This window comes from Euprymna scolopes, chromosome 13, assembly GCF_053919585.1.
Source record: "Euprymna scolopes isolate OS-2025 chromosome 13, ASM5391958v1, whole genome shotgun sequence".
NCBI lineage: Eukaryota > Metazoa > Mollusca > Cephalopoda > Sepiida > Sepiolidae > Euprymna > Euprymna scolopes.
In genome coordinates, this window is record NC_136494.1 from 16,023,040 (window position 1) to 16,040,651 (window position 17,612).

The 17,612-nt window shown below is 32.3% G+C and overlaps 1 protein-coding gene across 1 annotated transcript in view; it reads left to right on the forward strand.

The window, feature by feature from the left end:
* The window catches only part of LOC145291944 (protein lev-9-like), a 1,240,163-nt gene that overhangs the window by 1,180,774 nt on the left and 41,777 nt on the right, over window positions 1–17,612 (forward strand). The window lies entirely within an intron of this gene.

Consider the following 17,612-nt stretch of genomic DNA (forward strand, 5'->3'; position numbering starts at 1 on the left):
AGATTAATACTGACCTTAGCGAACGGAAGTGACGAAATCATGGAATTTTCAGAGAAAGGAAATTTTTTCTTGTTCCGGACAGTAACTCAAGTTGAGCAAACACGTAAACGTCGCCCTCACACACACACACACACACACACAAAAAAAACCCCCCTTAATGGCAGGTACATGATGTTAATAAGATAATGTGAGGTCGACGCCATCTCTCTCTCTCTATCTCTCTCTCTCTGACGCATTACCCCATGTTTAATATTTCTCTGTTTTCTAATTATCCTATTTAAACTATTAAATTTACCATTTTAATGAGTCTAGGCTTTCAGGTGGACTTGATGAGACGTCGAAGACAAACTAGGTTGTCTGCAGATGTACATAAAAATTTATACACCTCGTAGACAACTGCTATGTAGTAGTGGGGGTTCAGTTTAGCATATCAATTTTATGTAAAATGATCACACACTTTCTAGCCAGACGGTTTATATCTTAGTTTAAAGTATTTCTTTTGGAAGGGAGTTCCGTTCCCATCCGTACTTAGGATTGGTACGGTTAGAAATTTGTCCGAGATTTTAATTTCATTACACAGGTATTCGGTATTCTTATCAACTTCTCTGATTACATACCTATTTTTTTTTTCATCCTAATGTTAGTTTTTTTTAAATTTCCCATACAATCCCCAATTAGGTGGCAGATCGCATGATCGGCCAGAGAAATGAAGGGTGTGGTGTACTTTTCTTTTTTTTACTTCCATTTTCACTCCAAACAAGGCACAATGTCACTTTGATGTAGGGGGCTACTATCGGATGCTATATGGGGAGTCTGGCAGCAAGATGTTTGTTCACATTACATTTGAACTTCTTCATGTCAGTATAGTTGGTAAAGCAACTAGTAGAGTAGAAGGCGTTTTTACATCTGGGGATCTCTACTGTGTAGGGGTGGGATTTTGTTGCTTGTCGAGTTTATTGGGGGTATTTATGTCGACAGGATACAAGAGTTTGTAGTTCGTGAAAGCATCCACCATTAAAATACTTGTAGGACAGGGGCTGAAACCTAGATGACAGTTCAGGACCTATCAGGTTGGCGACTTTCTTTTCTTAGAATGCTGTTCAGGAGCGAGAAACTAATAGCAGATGCACCAGTCCAAATATGACAACAATACTTGGCGAATGGTTGCCTTACAGAGGTACAGGATACTTTCAGGTGTAAGTAACATGCTCTCAATCTGTTCCCACTCATATTCCCTGTGAACGTTCAGCCGAGGAGTTTGAAAGTACTAAAGTTTTTGGTTCCGTATCGCTTTTTCTACTGGCAAATCGGTGTATCTGCCATAGCAATAGGAGGCGTCTTTTAGTAAAACTATTTTTCTTCGTGTTCATCTTGTATTAAAAATTTTTATTACCTTTCCCCTTCCCTCGCCGATTGTTTTTTAAGCAGGTTACTCATGGTTCAATTTTTCATTGTGAGTGAAAAAGGATGTATAGTGTGAGTTTGTTTTTTTATTTTACATAGACATCACCACTTATCAAGGCCAAGAGGCCGCTCGAGGATAAGGGTTAAAGGGTGTACAGTAGAAATTGGACAATATAGTAACCGTTAGTAATGGAGATTCGGTAAATTTTGTTAACTTATATGGAGCGGTTCATCAAAAACTTGTTTACGTTAGACTTGAAGACAACCATATTGTAGTCAGCTGGAAAGCAGAAAAACGGAATACAATTTCATAGGCGTGCAGTTCTAAGAAAGAAGCTTTGCTCATGGAATTTACGCTTAGGTTTAGGCACAGATAAAGAGTTGGGGAAATTAGTGATAGTGTTTTCTGCTAGACTGGTGTTTCTTGTGAAAGTTTGGCGAGGGGGGTACCATAGAATGGAGCTCAGCCGAGCAAGTGGGGTATCTTGGTGAGAAGAATAAATTTAGGAACTAGTTAGGTTAGCGTAATTAACCATAACCGCTCTTCTCCTCTTTTTAGCCTTGTGCCAAACTTTTTATGAAAAAATTGTATTTTTTTTTAATTGCAAATTAATATTTCGCAGTGCTAGTATGGGCAAAGCAATAAACAGTTTCGTTGTCTACACTAAAAATACGATTACAAAGACAATGTGCCTACGTTACTGTCCCTGTTACCTAGAATATATATTAGCATAGTATTAGTGTAACGTTGCAGTTACATTTTAGCACAGAATCCGACGTTGTGCGCAAATCTTGCAAAGGAACAAAGTAAAGAAATCTGACTCGTTTTCTTTTTTATTTAGTAATAGAAAAAGTTCCCTGAACTTTATCCTCTTGCAATTAGACTAGCACCAGCTCCTGCCCGTGCTCCAGTGGTACAAATATCTGAACAATCATAATTGCCTTGCCATTCAAATATACTTTTTTCTCATCTGGTTCCATTGTCATCCATCATTATTTCACATTTCGGTACTTGCACAGTTTAATCAAGACATTAAAAAATAAAAATATCGAAAAAAAGAAGAAAAAAAAAGGTTATATTGCACGTATCCGTTGGCAACGAAGTTCTCCAAAAAAAGAAAAATTACTTAATTTCATCAAGTAGTTTTTTGTTCCTTTACAGCGAAAAAACAATTTGTTATGATACCGAGCAAAAGTTTCGATTTTTAGGAAGAAAAGCTGGTATTAAAGATGGGGAGGGAGTGTCGGCGCTTTAAATTGAGTTATCTCCCCATGGCGTGTTCAAAAAATTCAAAGATGGCTGACTTCAATGTGCTCTCATAAAAACGTGTTTTTCTACTGTAAAAAAAAGCCCCCCAAAACTACTAGATCAAATTAAGTGAAATTCTTTTTTTTTTTTTTTTTAATTTTCAGTCCAAAATGGATACGTACTTTCTCGATATTTTTATTTTTTAATGTATTGATTATACTGTACAAGTACCCAAATTTCTTACATACAAACTGGTTATCATCTCTCAACTTACCAGTAATTTCACAGCATTTCTTATGACGCGACTACATGCTCCCCATCAACAGCACTTATTTGAAATTTGGTGTTTGTATTACTGTACACAGATTCGAAAAAGTTGTTAAAAAACGAATATATAACAAATAAATGTTATCAAAAGCAAGATAAGTTATTTTTCTACCAAATTGGATATATTTTTTGTGTTTTTATTCAATGTAACATGTTTATTCAGCTCGAAAAACATGCAGTGTTTACCGATGTATTGGAAAATTCAAAATGGCGCCCGACTCTCTTTAACACGGTAAGTTTGGGAAAAGGTGTTATAAATAACAAACTAGAGGAAATACTATTAAAAATACACTGAATATATGTCAACCTATGTCACGGTAACATATATTGAGCGAATTTCTAACAGTATTTTGTCTAGTTTATTATTTATAACAGCTTTCCCAAACTTACCGTGTTAAAGAGAGACTCGGGCGCCATTTTGAATTTTCCATTACATCGGTAAACACTGTATGCTTTTCGAGCTGAATAAACATGTTACATTGAATAAAAACACAAAAAATATATCCAATTTGGTAGAAAAATAACTTATCTTGCCTTTGATAACATTTATTTGTTATACATTTGTTTTGTGACAACTTTTTCGAAATTTGTGGTCGTTACATTGTTACTTAAACCCACACGTTGCATGCAGAGACATTCATAAACGAACAAAAAAAAAAAAATGGAAATTCGACTCTGCTTTTTTAAAGTTGATATAAAAGGCATTTATTCACGGTACTTTTCAACCAACGCACTGTATCTTGTTTTAAACGTCTCCCAATTCAATATGTGGTTAACAAAACTATCGTGTTGAACACGTGCTTGTTCTCCTCTCGCCTCAAGATGTCTGCTTCACTCCAGTTGTCGTTACGTGGATTTTTTTTTTAATTTCTGCTTTTCTTTCTGCTGCTCGCTCCACAGCATACGACTGTCCAATCGTTTTAAAAAAAAATTTTTTTTTTTGAAATTTCGGATTACATTTTGTTTCAAAAGTCCCTCTCGCCCTTACCCATGTTTCCAAATTCTCTAGTTGCCTACATGTCACACGTTCATTTCACGTCAGTACGTGCTTGCCGGTCGCTTTCTTTTTTTCTCTCTACTTCTTTCCCTTTTCGTCCTCCGCTGTGACGTAACTTCATGCCACGGCTTGGTCATTTGCATATGTGAAATGCCACTGCCGCTCTGTTACATTAGTTCCTCATGACCATTTCGGCCTTTTGCCAATTTTTTAAATATAAATTGTGTTTTTATTGAAATTAAATATTTACCATTAACACGACATCCAGTTGGAAACAACTACAAATAGATGATTATTTTACCTTAACTTTATATGAAAAACTGATCCCGCATTCTAAATTCTAAACTAATAGTCTTATTGTTTTGTTTTGTTTCTATAGCCAAATTTCTCAGGGTGTTTACACGTAATCTCCTAAAAATGTGAAATCTTATGTTTTGGGGGGAGGGGGATAGATTACCAATGCTTCAATAAATCCCTTTTTATATGCTTCACCCGAAGGGCAAAGTATTTTTGTTTTCTTTATTAAGACTTAAGTGTTGCAGGATGATATTATGATGGGCGTGGCATTGTCTTGGATAATAGTACAAAGAAAATACGCTGGAATATTAAAGCGCTCTCTGGGGATTCCTGCAAACGGCTATCCAATGTCTTGCGTGAATCACGAAATATCTTAAAAAAGAATAGTTTACGTTAGCTTTATACGCAGAACTGATCCCACCCTCTAAATTCTAAAATAACAAACAAAATATTTTTTCACGTGGATATATTTTAACAATACAATTTTAGTTTGTTCCAAACTGTTTCAATTCAGGTGAGTTGATCATTTAAAAAAAAAAAAAAAAAAAAAAAAAAAAATGAAAAACTGAATAGTACGTGTAAGTACGAGGCTTTCACTATTTATGGCATCTGTCCCAAATATTGGGATATTCTGGAAAAAACCGAGGCAGTCTACAATTTGAAGCCACAAAAAATATTTAAAAACAAAAGCAGACGACATAAAGCATACAAAGGGTTAATTAGAGTTTAAACAGTTTTAGCCCCTCCAGAAAAAAAATAAATATAAATAAATAAAAATAAAATAAATAAATAAATAAAAATAAAACAAATAAATAAATAAAAATAAAACAAATAAATAAATAAAAATAAAACAAATAAATAAATAAAAATAAAACAAATAAATAAATAAAAATAAAACAAATAAATAAATAAAAATAAAATAAATAAATAAAAATAAAACAAATAAATAAATAAAAATAAAACAAATAAATAAATAAAAATAAAACAAATAAATAAATAAAAATAAAACAAATAAATAAAAATAAATAAAAATAAATAAAACAAATAAATAAACAAATAAATAAAACTAAAACAAATAAATAAATAAAAATAAAACAAATAAATAAAAATAAAACAAATAAATAAATAAAAATAAAACAAATAAATAAAAATAAAACAAATAAATAAACAAATAAATAAAAATAAAACAAATAAATAAATAAAAATAAACAAATAAATAAAAATAAAACAAATAAATAAATAAAAATAAAATAAATAAATAAAAATAAAACAAATAAATAAACAAATAAATAAAACAAATAAATATTAAATAAATAAAGTTGAAAAATTCTGTATAAAAAGAAAAGGTGAACTACTTCAGCCATTTCGTCAAGGGATTGAAAGTAAGTCCAGGAAATGGCTGAAGCAGTTTACAATTTCAACCCTACCTTTTTCTTCGGACTGACTACATAATTATTGAAATCCTCTGCATACGAAGTCCTAAATATCCATTTAAAATCTAAAGCCAATCTAGCCAGTTTACGATTTAAAACAGACATGGAGGGTTAAGTTAGGATTAAAACAGTCTTAGCCCTCCCCCCAAAAAATAAAGTTGAAACATTTCTGCAACAAAGGAAAGTGGGTTTGAAATCGTAAAGTGTTCAGCCATGTCCTAGACTTACACTTGATTCTTTGACGATACTCGGGACTGACCCCGTGAGTATTGAAATCGCCTGGATACCAAGTTATTACAAGTATCAAATGAAAAAAGAAAAACAATCATCCGGTGCTTTTTTACTTTTTTTGTTTTTATTTTTTGTTGACTACGCTTATTTACAAATGCTTCAGTTTCAGAAAATTATTCAAGAATTTATTCTTTCAGTGGCAGTGCCATACTTTGTGATTTCGAAGGTTTCTGTTTGGTTTAAAACGTATTAACAGTAACATTGCTGGCTTTATCATATTGGGTATTTGAATATGTTTTACAATCCGCTGAGATTCGAAAAAATATTAAAAAATCGTTTATCATTCAGATATATATCAAATAAATCTTATCAAATGCAATATAAGTTACTCTTCTACCTACCCGGAAAATATTTTAGTGGTTTTACTCACCCTAAAACGTTTATTCGATTATAAAAAAAAAAACAGATAGTGTTGAGAGTTACGTGAGAACAAGGAAAATGGCCGTGAATAGACACCTAAATATATGGAGTCTTAAAAATTATTTAAAAATAAAATAAAACAGTGTTAGAAACCCACACAATGTATGTCACGGTAACATATATATATATATATATTTGAATTTTTGACTATTTTCTCAAATCTCTGTGGATTGTAAAGCATACCTGGATATTTTTACTATTTTTGATATTACTGTGACAATTATTGTAACGATTATTTTTTGTCTAACTCTTACTAATGTTATAATTATTGTTATTTCATAAATTACCATTTTATTACGTATTTAATTTCTTTTCTTTGTTAATGGTACTATTTTATCACTATGGTTAATTTTATTAGTATCATTATGAGTGTTGCTATCTGTAGTATATTCATTATTTGTATTATATGTTTCTCAATATTTCTATTATCATTAACACTATTGGTAATAATAATAGTAGTATTACAATTTCGTCACTTTATCTCATTTTTCGGGCAACGTCGACACAACGGGTAGGCTAGTATATTATAAATAGATGATTATTTATGTATGCTATGACTGCTAATTTATCTATATCTCCATGGTCATCTCTGTATTCTAAAACTACAGATAAAAAAAAAATCGATAAATTACAAAACCAAATGTAAATCTTAGTTATCCTAAACCACGATTAAAAAACAACAGCATCGCCGACTATTACGTGTGATGATATGTTTCAGCTGTTTAATAGCAAGTCAAAAATGAGCAGAGGGCGAAGTATTACCTTTAACAGATGTATTCAACAACTTACAGATTAAATCGTAAGAAGCCACTTTTAGTTTTACCCCCACCCCCCATCAGAGTAGGCAACATATATCCAAAACTACTTCTCTCTCTCTCAAGTCAAAAATGAGCAGAGGGCGAAGTATTACCTTTAACAGATGTATTCAACAACTTACAGATTAAATCGTAAGGTAGAAGCCACTTTTAGTTTTACCCCCACCCCCCATCAGAGTAGGCAACATATATCCAAAACTACTTCTCTCTCTCCCTTTCAACTAATCCTCGGAGAAAATAGAGAAAGATCCTATCGCCTTATTTGCCTCGTCGTATTAACCGTTTCCTGTACCAATGACGTCACTACCGAAACACAGTCTTTACTTGACTTCTAACTGGAAAATTCCACTCGTCTTAGTTTTAATCTTGTGTGGTAATTTACCATTGCGACTCTATTTTTATACATCTTTCTCCATAAGGCCAATAGTTAATCCTAAAAGAACTGACAAAAAATACTAATTAATGATCATCGTAAGATATGCTGAAATATGATATTTTGAATTCATGTAGATTACGTATTTACGATCCTCCATTGATTACTGTATTAAACTTAATATATGGTAGTGAGATAAAAACTATTATATATATATATATATATATATAAAGAGATAGAAAATGAAAAACTGTAAGTTGAAATTTTCTTATAAGCGCTACTCTCTGTTGTGTATTGAGCTTTTTTATTCGGCTGGGATTAAATTATATATATATATATATATATATATATATATATATATATTAGATTGAAGTTTACGATTGCGCATATCAGGTAAACACTACATCCTTTTGATTTCATTAATATATATATATATATATATATTACGGGGTGCCATCAACTCGAATCGAAACCAAAATATACAGCTCCCCGGCCTCATTCCTTAGCCTCTGATCCACGCTCATATATATAAGTTCATCTGTCATCCCTTTTTTAAAAGTAAGAATTGAAGAATTGGCCAAAAACATTCATGTCTTCACTCTCAACTGGGCACTTTTCTACAGGGAGGCTCGCTTTTTTCGCCGATATTTTCGAAAAGCATCCCCTCTTTTCGATTGATTAGACTTAGATTTAAACCCTTGACACTTCCGGGTTAACGATGGGCGCAACAGCAAAGACGTCACTTTTTTCTTTTCACCTTCTTTTCCTCCTTCGTACCTACTACCACTTTTTTTTTTTTTTTTTTTTTTTTTACTTAACACACACCTCCAAACACCTGGGCAACGCCGGGCACCCAAGCTAGTTTAAAATAAAGCAATTAAATTTAAGAGTGAAAAAGTATCGAATTGAATGAGTATATTCTGAGGGAAATTACGGGATATTTGTCTACGCTCTTGTTTTTTTTATTATTATTTGTGTGTGTGTGTGTGTGTGTGTGTGTGTGTGTGTGTGTGTGTGATCCTAGAAGAGATCTATAAAGTTGACAACCTCTCAGCTTGCCTGAACTCAGACCACTTCAGCCTTACTTTAACTGCGCAACGTTTGGCCGCCACCTTTTTAGCAACGCTACTGAACCTTCCATTCAAATCATACAGTAATGAACCAGCCTGTCGTACGTTTTTAACTCTTAAGATATCTACGCCTCGGCTTGAATAGGCAGTTAGGAATTGCCGAGTATCAAGCTGAGGCCAAACAGGTGCCTGCTATTGACAGTTAATTTAGCCACGCTTTCACGTTCATTCCACTTGGAAAGATTAGATGCAAAAGTCTGACCTCCGTACAAAAGTGTGGGCCTATCAAAACAGCTTTTACTTTAAAAAAAAAATCCTGTGGCTTTCACAGCATCATAAACATAATATAAATTACTAACTATATATATATATATATATATATATATATATATATATATATATATATATATAGTAATTTATAAAATATATATGGCGATTAAGCTACACTGATTATTCTGCGTTTCATCCACTATCGGATTCGTGAGGCTTATGCGCGCATAAGCCTCACGAATCCTATAGTGGATGAAACGCAGAATATTCAGTGTAGCTTAATCGCCATATATATTTTATAAATTACTAACTAGCTCTACCTATGTATTGAGCACTTTTGAAGTAAATACTTAAAGTTTACGCATAAATCTATACTTTCGTATATTAATTTTATGTGAGTAAATGAAGTACTTATATATATATATATATACATACATATTTCTGTGGAAATATATTTTCCTATAATATATACCTATCCTTATTTAAGAAGCTCAATGTAATTGATGTTGACCATCTTATAATTTATTCCTTTAATTCTTTAATTCTAATTGAAAGATACTATGAAGAATTGTAAATGTCAACTGCATTAAAGGAATAAAGTATAAGATGGTCAGCATCATTAACTTTGGAATATAGTCTTTTGTCATTAATATATATATATATATATATATATATATGTTAGTGTTGAGACGATTAATTGGAAGCAGGAATAAAAAAAATCAGAATATTTAAGGATATCGGAATCAGTATCAGATAAATTTGTTCCGATCTTTCGATGCCAAGATGATTCTTTTAATTGTCTGTATTTTTTTTATTTTGTTTAAAGCAAAATCTTCCATTGCTGGTAATAATGAAAAAAATAATAAATATTTATTGATTTTAAACCACTAGTGAAGCTAAAATCAATAGATCTTCCCCCACAAGTATATTTTTACATTTAGGAAAATGACATGTGTGTTTTTATAGTAATCCTAGAAAAATACAGCTGCAGTGTTAAAAAATTAGAGATTTATAAAGAATCATCGGAATTGGAATCGGTAATTATATCGGAATCGGGAGAAATACTGGAATCGTCCCATCACTAATATATATATATATATAAGTGTAATGATTAAAGTTAAGGCCTGTAGATTAAAACATATATACAAATATATTCAAGTAAAGAATTTATTGTTTGAAACAAGGAATATATGAAGAAAAATTATATTTATTTCCTTAATCCATGTATTTTCAATAATGGCTCACATCATCAGAGGAAATGAAATGCAATTAGCAAAATGTTCAGCTATGAATAAAATAGTATAGTTGGACCGATCATGATCAAACCTGACATGATGATGGTCTCCGACCTAGGGATAATGCACACCATTTGTCAAGGTTAAGGTCATACTTGGTGCGGATCTTCATAAACTCCTCCAACTAGGGATGATGCACACTATTTCTCAAGGTTAAGGTCATATTTGGTGCAGATCTTCATAAACTCCTTCAACTAGGGATGATGCACACCATTTGTCAAGGTTAAGGTCATATTTGGTGCAGATCTTCATAAACTCCTTCAACTAGGGATGATGCACACCATTTGTCAAGGTTAAGGTCATATTTGGTGCAGATCTTCATAAACTCCTCCAACTAGGGATGATGCACACCATTTGTCAAGGTTAAGGTCATATTTGGTGCGGATCTTCATAAACACCTCCAACTGGGGATGATGCACACCATTTGTCAAGGTTAAGGTCATATTTGGTGCAGATCTTCATAAACTCCTTCAACTAGGGATGATACACACCATTTGTCAAGGTCATATTTGGTGCAGATCTTCATAAACTCCTCCAACTAGGGATGATGCACACCAAGGTGATAAAAATGTGCTGTGATAATAAAATGTTAACCATTGTGATTCTTTGTAATGGTTTCAATTTTTACGTGTAACAATATAAGTGTCAACTTTGATATAACATAACATATTTGTGGTAAAGTTCATAGTTGGATTTCAGTCTCTTCGGGAACTAGTTAAAAAAATTTTAAACACCGTAAACAATAGTTGCTCTTACAAAATCCACTTATTGCAACGGTGCCCGCAAACAGCAAAGTCCCGCACAAAACACAGGTATCTTTGCTAGTATATATATATATATATATATATATATATATATATATATATAATGTAGTGAAACATTACTGTATGTGGATGAATATATACAGCGAAACAGTACTGTATGTGGATGACTATACATATATATACTCATCCACATACAGTACTGTTTCGCTGTTTCACAGTTCACTATGTGGATAGACAGGCAACTGCCTCAAGCCAGGATCGAAACCCAACCACCCAAATGACAGTCAAGGCCTCCTACCATTATGCTCTACTGCTGCTGCTGCTGTGTGGTTCATGAATTAACGATGTTTTAACATCGTCCAAATGCCTCCGCTCGATTTGTTTACACAAAGAGTATCGCTTAATATGCTAATGGCAGTTTGTATATCACTTCCCGATATGCTCAACCCAAGATAGGGGTATATATATATATATATATATATATATATATATATATACTAGCATGGGTGCCCGGCGTTGCCCGGGTGTTTGGAGGTGTATGCTGAGCAAAGAAAAGGGGGTAATTTTTTAAACTTTGACCCCTATTATGACCCCTGAAAATTTATTGTTTTGGGCTCAAATCAAGTTATTAAGTTAGATCCATGTCCACGGAAGCTATATCTAAAATTTCAAGTGTGTAGACCCAAAATTGTCGGAGAAGTTTGGTAGAGTTCTCAAAGCTCAAATCGTTGAACTTTGACCCCTTAATTGCCAAATTTCTGGCTAACAACCGATCACATAGATTTTTCCAAATCTCAGTACCCTGTATATCAAATTTCGAGTCTGTAGACTAAAAATTGACAGAGTTATTTCGTAGGGAAATGTACACACACACACACACACACTTTCACTTTTATAGATATATAGATTTAAAATTTGAGTCTGATAGAATGACAAATTATATTGCAAACCGATATATTAAACAAACGAACTTCAAAGAGACAAATGAACACATAAGTAAAAACAATTAGTATTAGAAAACATTTATTATTCCTCGTCTTTTTTACAGACCTGACGACTGAGGTTCGCTCTTAATAAAAATTGGTTTTATAGTCTTAATTTTGACTTCCTTTTTCATAAAAAACTAAAAAAAAAATCAAGAAAGAAAAGAAATTTAATTTTATTTTTTCATTAATTTCTTTCTGTGCAAAGCAATTCTTTCAAACTTACTCTGTTTCCAAAATGTTTTTATTTTATTCCCCTCCCCCTTCATTCATTTTCCTCCGCATCCTGGCAAGTATTAAAATAAACCATTTATAATATTTATTTATGGATTTATTTACTTATCATTTCTTTTGTATCGGTAAATGAATTCCATTTTAAAAAAAAACTGTAAAAGTCACGTTAAAGGTGATTAAGTTGGAAAGTAAGTAAAAATTTACCCTTTTTACTTTTATACGATTTCTGATCACTTTGAAAAATATGTGTGTGTGTTTTAAAAATGTTTAACTGTTATAATCTCATTTATATATATATATATATATATATATATATATATATATATATATATATATATATATATATATATATATATATATATATATATATAACAACGTGAGTATTCATATCGTGGGTTTGTATTACTGTACACATAGATTCGAAAAAATAGTCAAAAACAAATATATAAATAAATGTTATCAAAGGCAAGATAAGTTACTTTTCTACCTAACTGGATATATTTTTTGTGTTTTTATTCAATGTAATATATTTATTCAGCTCGAAAAACATACAGTGTTTACCGATGTGTTGGAAAATTCAAGATGGCGTCTCACACCCTCTTTAACACCGTAAGTTTGGGAAAAGGTGTTATAAATAAAAAAAACTATACAAAATACTATTAAAACCCCGCCGAATATATGTCAACCTATGTCACGGTAACATATATTGAGCGAGTTTTTAACAGTATTTTAACAGGGCACATCGTAAAAACTGACCCATTAATTTTCCTGAAGTAAAAACTATATAGTTTTTAAACTTTTAAAACTGTACATTATAAAAAGAAAACTGTTCGAGTGATTTTTTTTTTTACATGGGTGTCACCACTTATTAAGGCCCAGAGGCCACTCAAGGATAAGGGTTAATAGGTATACATTAGTCATTGTGATTTTAGCATAGTAAACAGTGGGAATTTTGTAACTTGGATTACTTGAAAAAGAAAACTGTTCGAATGATTGAAAATGAAAACAAAATAACAATGTAAATATAATGATAAGAAAAAAACAAAAACAAACGAAGTTTCCGTTTCAGGAACCCGAGTTTAATTTTATGTCGTAATCATTCAACTCGTTAGCGGTTTTATTCAGCGACGACATATCTAATTACCAAAGCGATTTAAAAAAAAAAAAATTTTATTAAAACTAAACCTGTTTAGTTTTAATGAACCAATTTTTTTAAAGCCAACACTTTAGTTATTTTGAGAGCGTGCAACTGCACCCGAAAGGTTGATTAGGAAACTCCAAATCCTTTTATGACTCGGAAAAAAAAGGGCTTTTTATCGGCTTAAATGATAAACTAATGTTAAATATTAGTATTTAATATAATGAGATATCAATCTACACAATTTGCCATCGATTCTGAAATAAAATGAAATCCTGACATTGTGATCATTTTTGCAGGTGTTATGTGCCAAATATTGAAATAAGAATGTTTAAATTCAATTATTGTAATTTAAGTCTTTTATTTTAAAGTCGATTTTATTTATAAAATATCTTTTTAGAAATCAATCTCAAAAACAATCTGAACAATAAATTTCTTTTGTTATGGCTAAGTTTTTGTCAAGGGTAGAAATTATAATAGACAAGTATTCATCCATGATGACATTTTACCGATTTCCTGGTTTACAGGTATTCTTGCTAAATTTCTTCGAAAGAATTGACATAAACAATACTTCAACTAAATACGTATATTTCATGCAATAATGACTTTTGTTTCTTCTGACTTTTCCTAAACTAAACATAAAACATCGGTTAGGGTTAGTTTAACATTCTGTAAAAGTACCTTCCGTTTTTTTTTTGTACTTCTGCAGAGAAGGTAAAAAACCGATAAAAACTGGATATATTTTTCGTGTTTTTATTCAATTTAACATGTTTATTCAGCTCGAAAAGAATACAGTGTTTACCGATGTGTTGGAAAATTCAAGATGGCGTCTCACACATTCTTTAACACCGTAAGTTTGGGAAAAGGTGTTATAAATAAAAAACTATACAAAATACTATTAAAAACCCGCCGAATATATGTCAACCTATGTCACGGTAACATATATTGAGCGAGTTTTTAACAGTATCTTAACCGGTTTTTTATTTATTACACCCTTTTCCAAACTTACCGTGTTAAAGAGAGAATCGGCCGCCATCTTGAATTTTCCAATACATCGGTAAACACTGTATGCTTTTCGAACTGAATAAACATGTTAAATTGAATAAAAACACGAAAAATATATCCAGTTTGGTAGAAAAGTAATTTATCTTGCCTTTGATAACATTTATTTGTTATATATTTGTTTTTTTGGCAACTTATTCGAATCTATGTGTACAGTAATACAAACCCGAAATGAATTTAAGACCACGAGTGAAATGAGAAAATGAAGAAAATCACATTTACTGTGTGTGTTTACTGTTTATGTAAGTCAGCGGGTTTGGTTGCCATAACAACGTGACGGTAGTGAACGTGCGTGTGTGCGTGTGTGCGTGTGTGCGCGTTTCGTGTAGTTTAGTTTCGTATAATAGTTTCGTATTTTTTTAATTTGTAAATAAGTTATTTAAAAATTAAACCCTTCCAAGATAGACAATAAATAAAGCCATAATATTTTATGGTAAAGGTAAGAGCGTAGAAATGATTGTTTTTTAGGAGATGTGATTATTGGATTAACCAATCAGAAATCGTCTGTGGCACACACATCTCTGTTTTTATAGATATATATAGGTCGAGGTAATTAGTTAAAGAAATTTAATATAATGTGATATATAGATAGATAGATTAAATGTTAAATAGATTTTGTAAATAGTACAGTTGAAATGATTAGAATATTTCCAATATGTAATAAGGTCGAGGTAATTAGTTAAAGAGATTTAATATAATGTGATATGCAAATGAGCATAAGTCATTCGATATGGGGGTGGTTTGTAGAATAGTATATAAAGAAATTAGGCATAGATTCTTATGTCTCCTATAACAGAAACATCCTAAAATGGGTTCTAATGTTTCTCTACCAGGAGAGATCTACCCTCTTACCTCCTTTATATTTCGTTGATGATGGAGAGCTGTACACACAGACAGAAACACACGAACCCTATTACTTTATAAAAATATAGATATTATAGTTATGGTAGCTTCCTTCAGTCTTGGCAGACTATGAATACTCACCATAAGGGTGCTTGTGGCAAGAGTTGCGCAATCGCCAACCACACCTCTCTGAGTCAGAGTTGTTAAATACCAGTTATGTACTATCAGGGAAACCTGATGTTGCCCGGGATTGAATGAGGGTTAATGAATGTTTCTCACTCTTATTGTCATCGAGATCGGTGAAATCGACCATTTTTTCAATCAAATCTCTTTATTGCCTGCTCTAGTTGGGGACTCCTCGTGGTGTACCAGTAGGAAGCTTCACATGTCTCCCCAAAGTAACTTAGTCCACTATACATTCTAGTCTACATTGCACTGTGGAAAACCTATTGTTGATTTTATGAAATAAAATAAAAAAACGTTTTTATATATAATGGCTTGAATAAAAGTTTAAAATGCAAAGGTCAATTATCTTTTTTTATTTTTTTTTTTTTTACAATGAGGTCACCACTTATCAAGGCCCGGAAGCCACTCAGGGATAAGGGTTATTGCATGTACAGTACGTTGTACGTTAGTGTTGAGATTTCATAAAGTGTCTACTTAAGGGGGTGGTTCATCAGGAATTTGTTTACGTTGGATTTAAAGACATCCAAGTTGTAGTCAGGTGGGAAACAGGCAGACGGAGCAGAGTTCCACTGGCATGCTGTTCTAAGAAAGAAGCTGTGTTCATGGAATCTACGTTTTGATTTAGGTACAGATAGAGAGTGGGGAAAATTTTTGACAGTGGCTTCAGCTAGACGGGTGTTTTTTGTAAAAGATTGGCGAGGGGGGGGGACCAGAGATTGGAGCTCAGACGAGCACTTGCCATGGAAATAACAGTAAAACAAAGACAGGCTCGCAATGTCTCTTCTGTGGGAGAGAGGTTGCAGGGAAGAGAAAAGGGCATCCCCCACTAAGCCACGAAGTCTATTTTGTACTCTGTCAAGGCAGGATAGGCTGTTTTTAGCAGCTCCTGCCCAGATATGGTAGCTTCAATTATCACGCTTCAATTGTACTCTAAACAAAAACATTCATTCTGAACGCGCCCCTGTCATATCAAAAAACCTACTGTTAATTTTATAAGTCGGGCCTTTCGACTCGTGTGGTAATAAAAATTTTCAAATGCACTTGTGATGTTAGGCGGTGTAAGGTGTTAACTTTGGTCAAAATCGCCTGTTCTTTCTTTCATCAAATTATTTTGATTATCGATACTTATCAAAGACATTCCAATACAAAACTTATATAAGAACACTGCCAGTCATATAAGTACCTTTGTGTGAATTTTCATAAAAAATCAGTCTCGCCGTTTTGGAGTCCATAGGGATTTAACTCTCTCACACACACAGACAAAGTATCTTTTATAAAGTAGTAGATAGAAATATGTGTATGTGGACATATTCTTGAATTAATATAAAAACATATCTTTGTTATATCTCCCTTATAATATCATCCAAGTTATAACAATGAAAAAACAAGCTCAATGAAGTATTATTTCTTGCTTCAGAGCATATATGCTGTTAGGATTTTTTGTATCCACATGTTATAAGTTGATATAGTTTATGCATCAATTTTCAGTAATAATTTCAGTATTTCTTCAATAGTACATTATACGTGAATAGAGTTAAGTAGTAAGATTGAAATTATATGGGAATTAAGCTACATACTTTTCTACCTTTTATCATCGTTGGGAATCGTCAGGCTAAAATAAAAGGAATTCGTTTTATCTGTTTTTTTTTAAAATATACATGGTGTTTAACTTCGCTAATAAAGTTGCTGTAAATATATATATACTAGCAGAAGTACGGTCATTGACTGGATTCAAAAAGAGCCTTAAAAATGAACTGATTTATATAATATAATAAATAACTTTTAAATTATTTTATAACTGATATTTATTTTCTACACCCATTTTGTATCTTATATTCCTTTTCGTCTTATAGATGTACAAACAGACAGACAGACAAACGTTGAACTTTATTACATCATCCTGTAGACAGACATACCGACAGACACAGCATTGCTCAGACTATCTTTGTGGGGTGGGGGACAATTCCTCAAAGGAACATGAAAGAGCAGTAGTGGAAATTTTTATTGACATATGAACACTAATAGGGTTCTCGATGGGGCCCCACCTCTGACAGTGGGATTGAGCGATGTAACTCGTAAATCATGAAAAGTTCAGTAGCTCTACATCAAACTGTGTAAGCGTGCATAGGGTTCTCTGTTGTAAGTGACACTACTGGGGCTC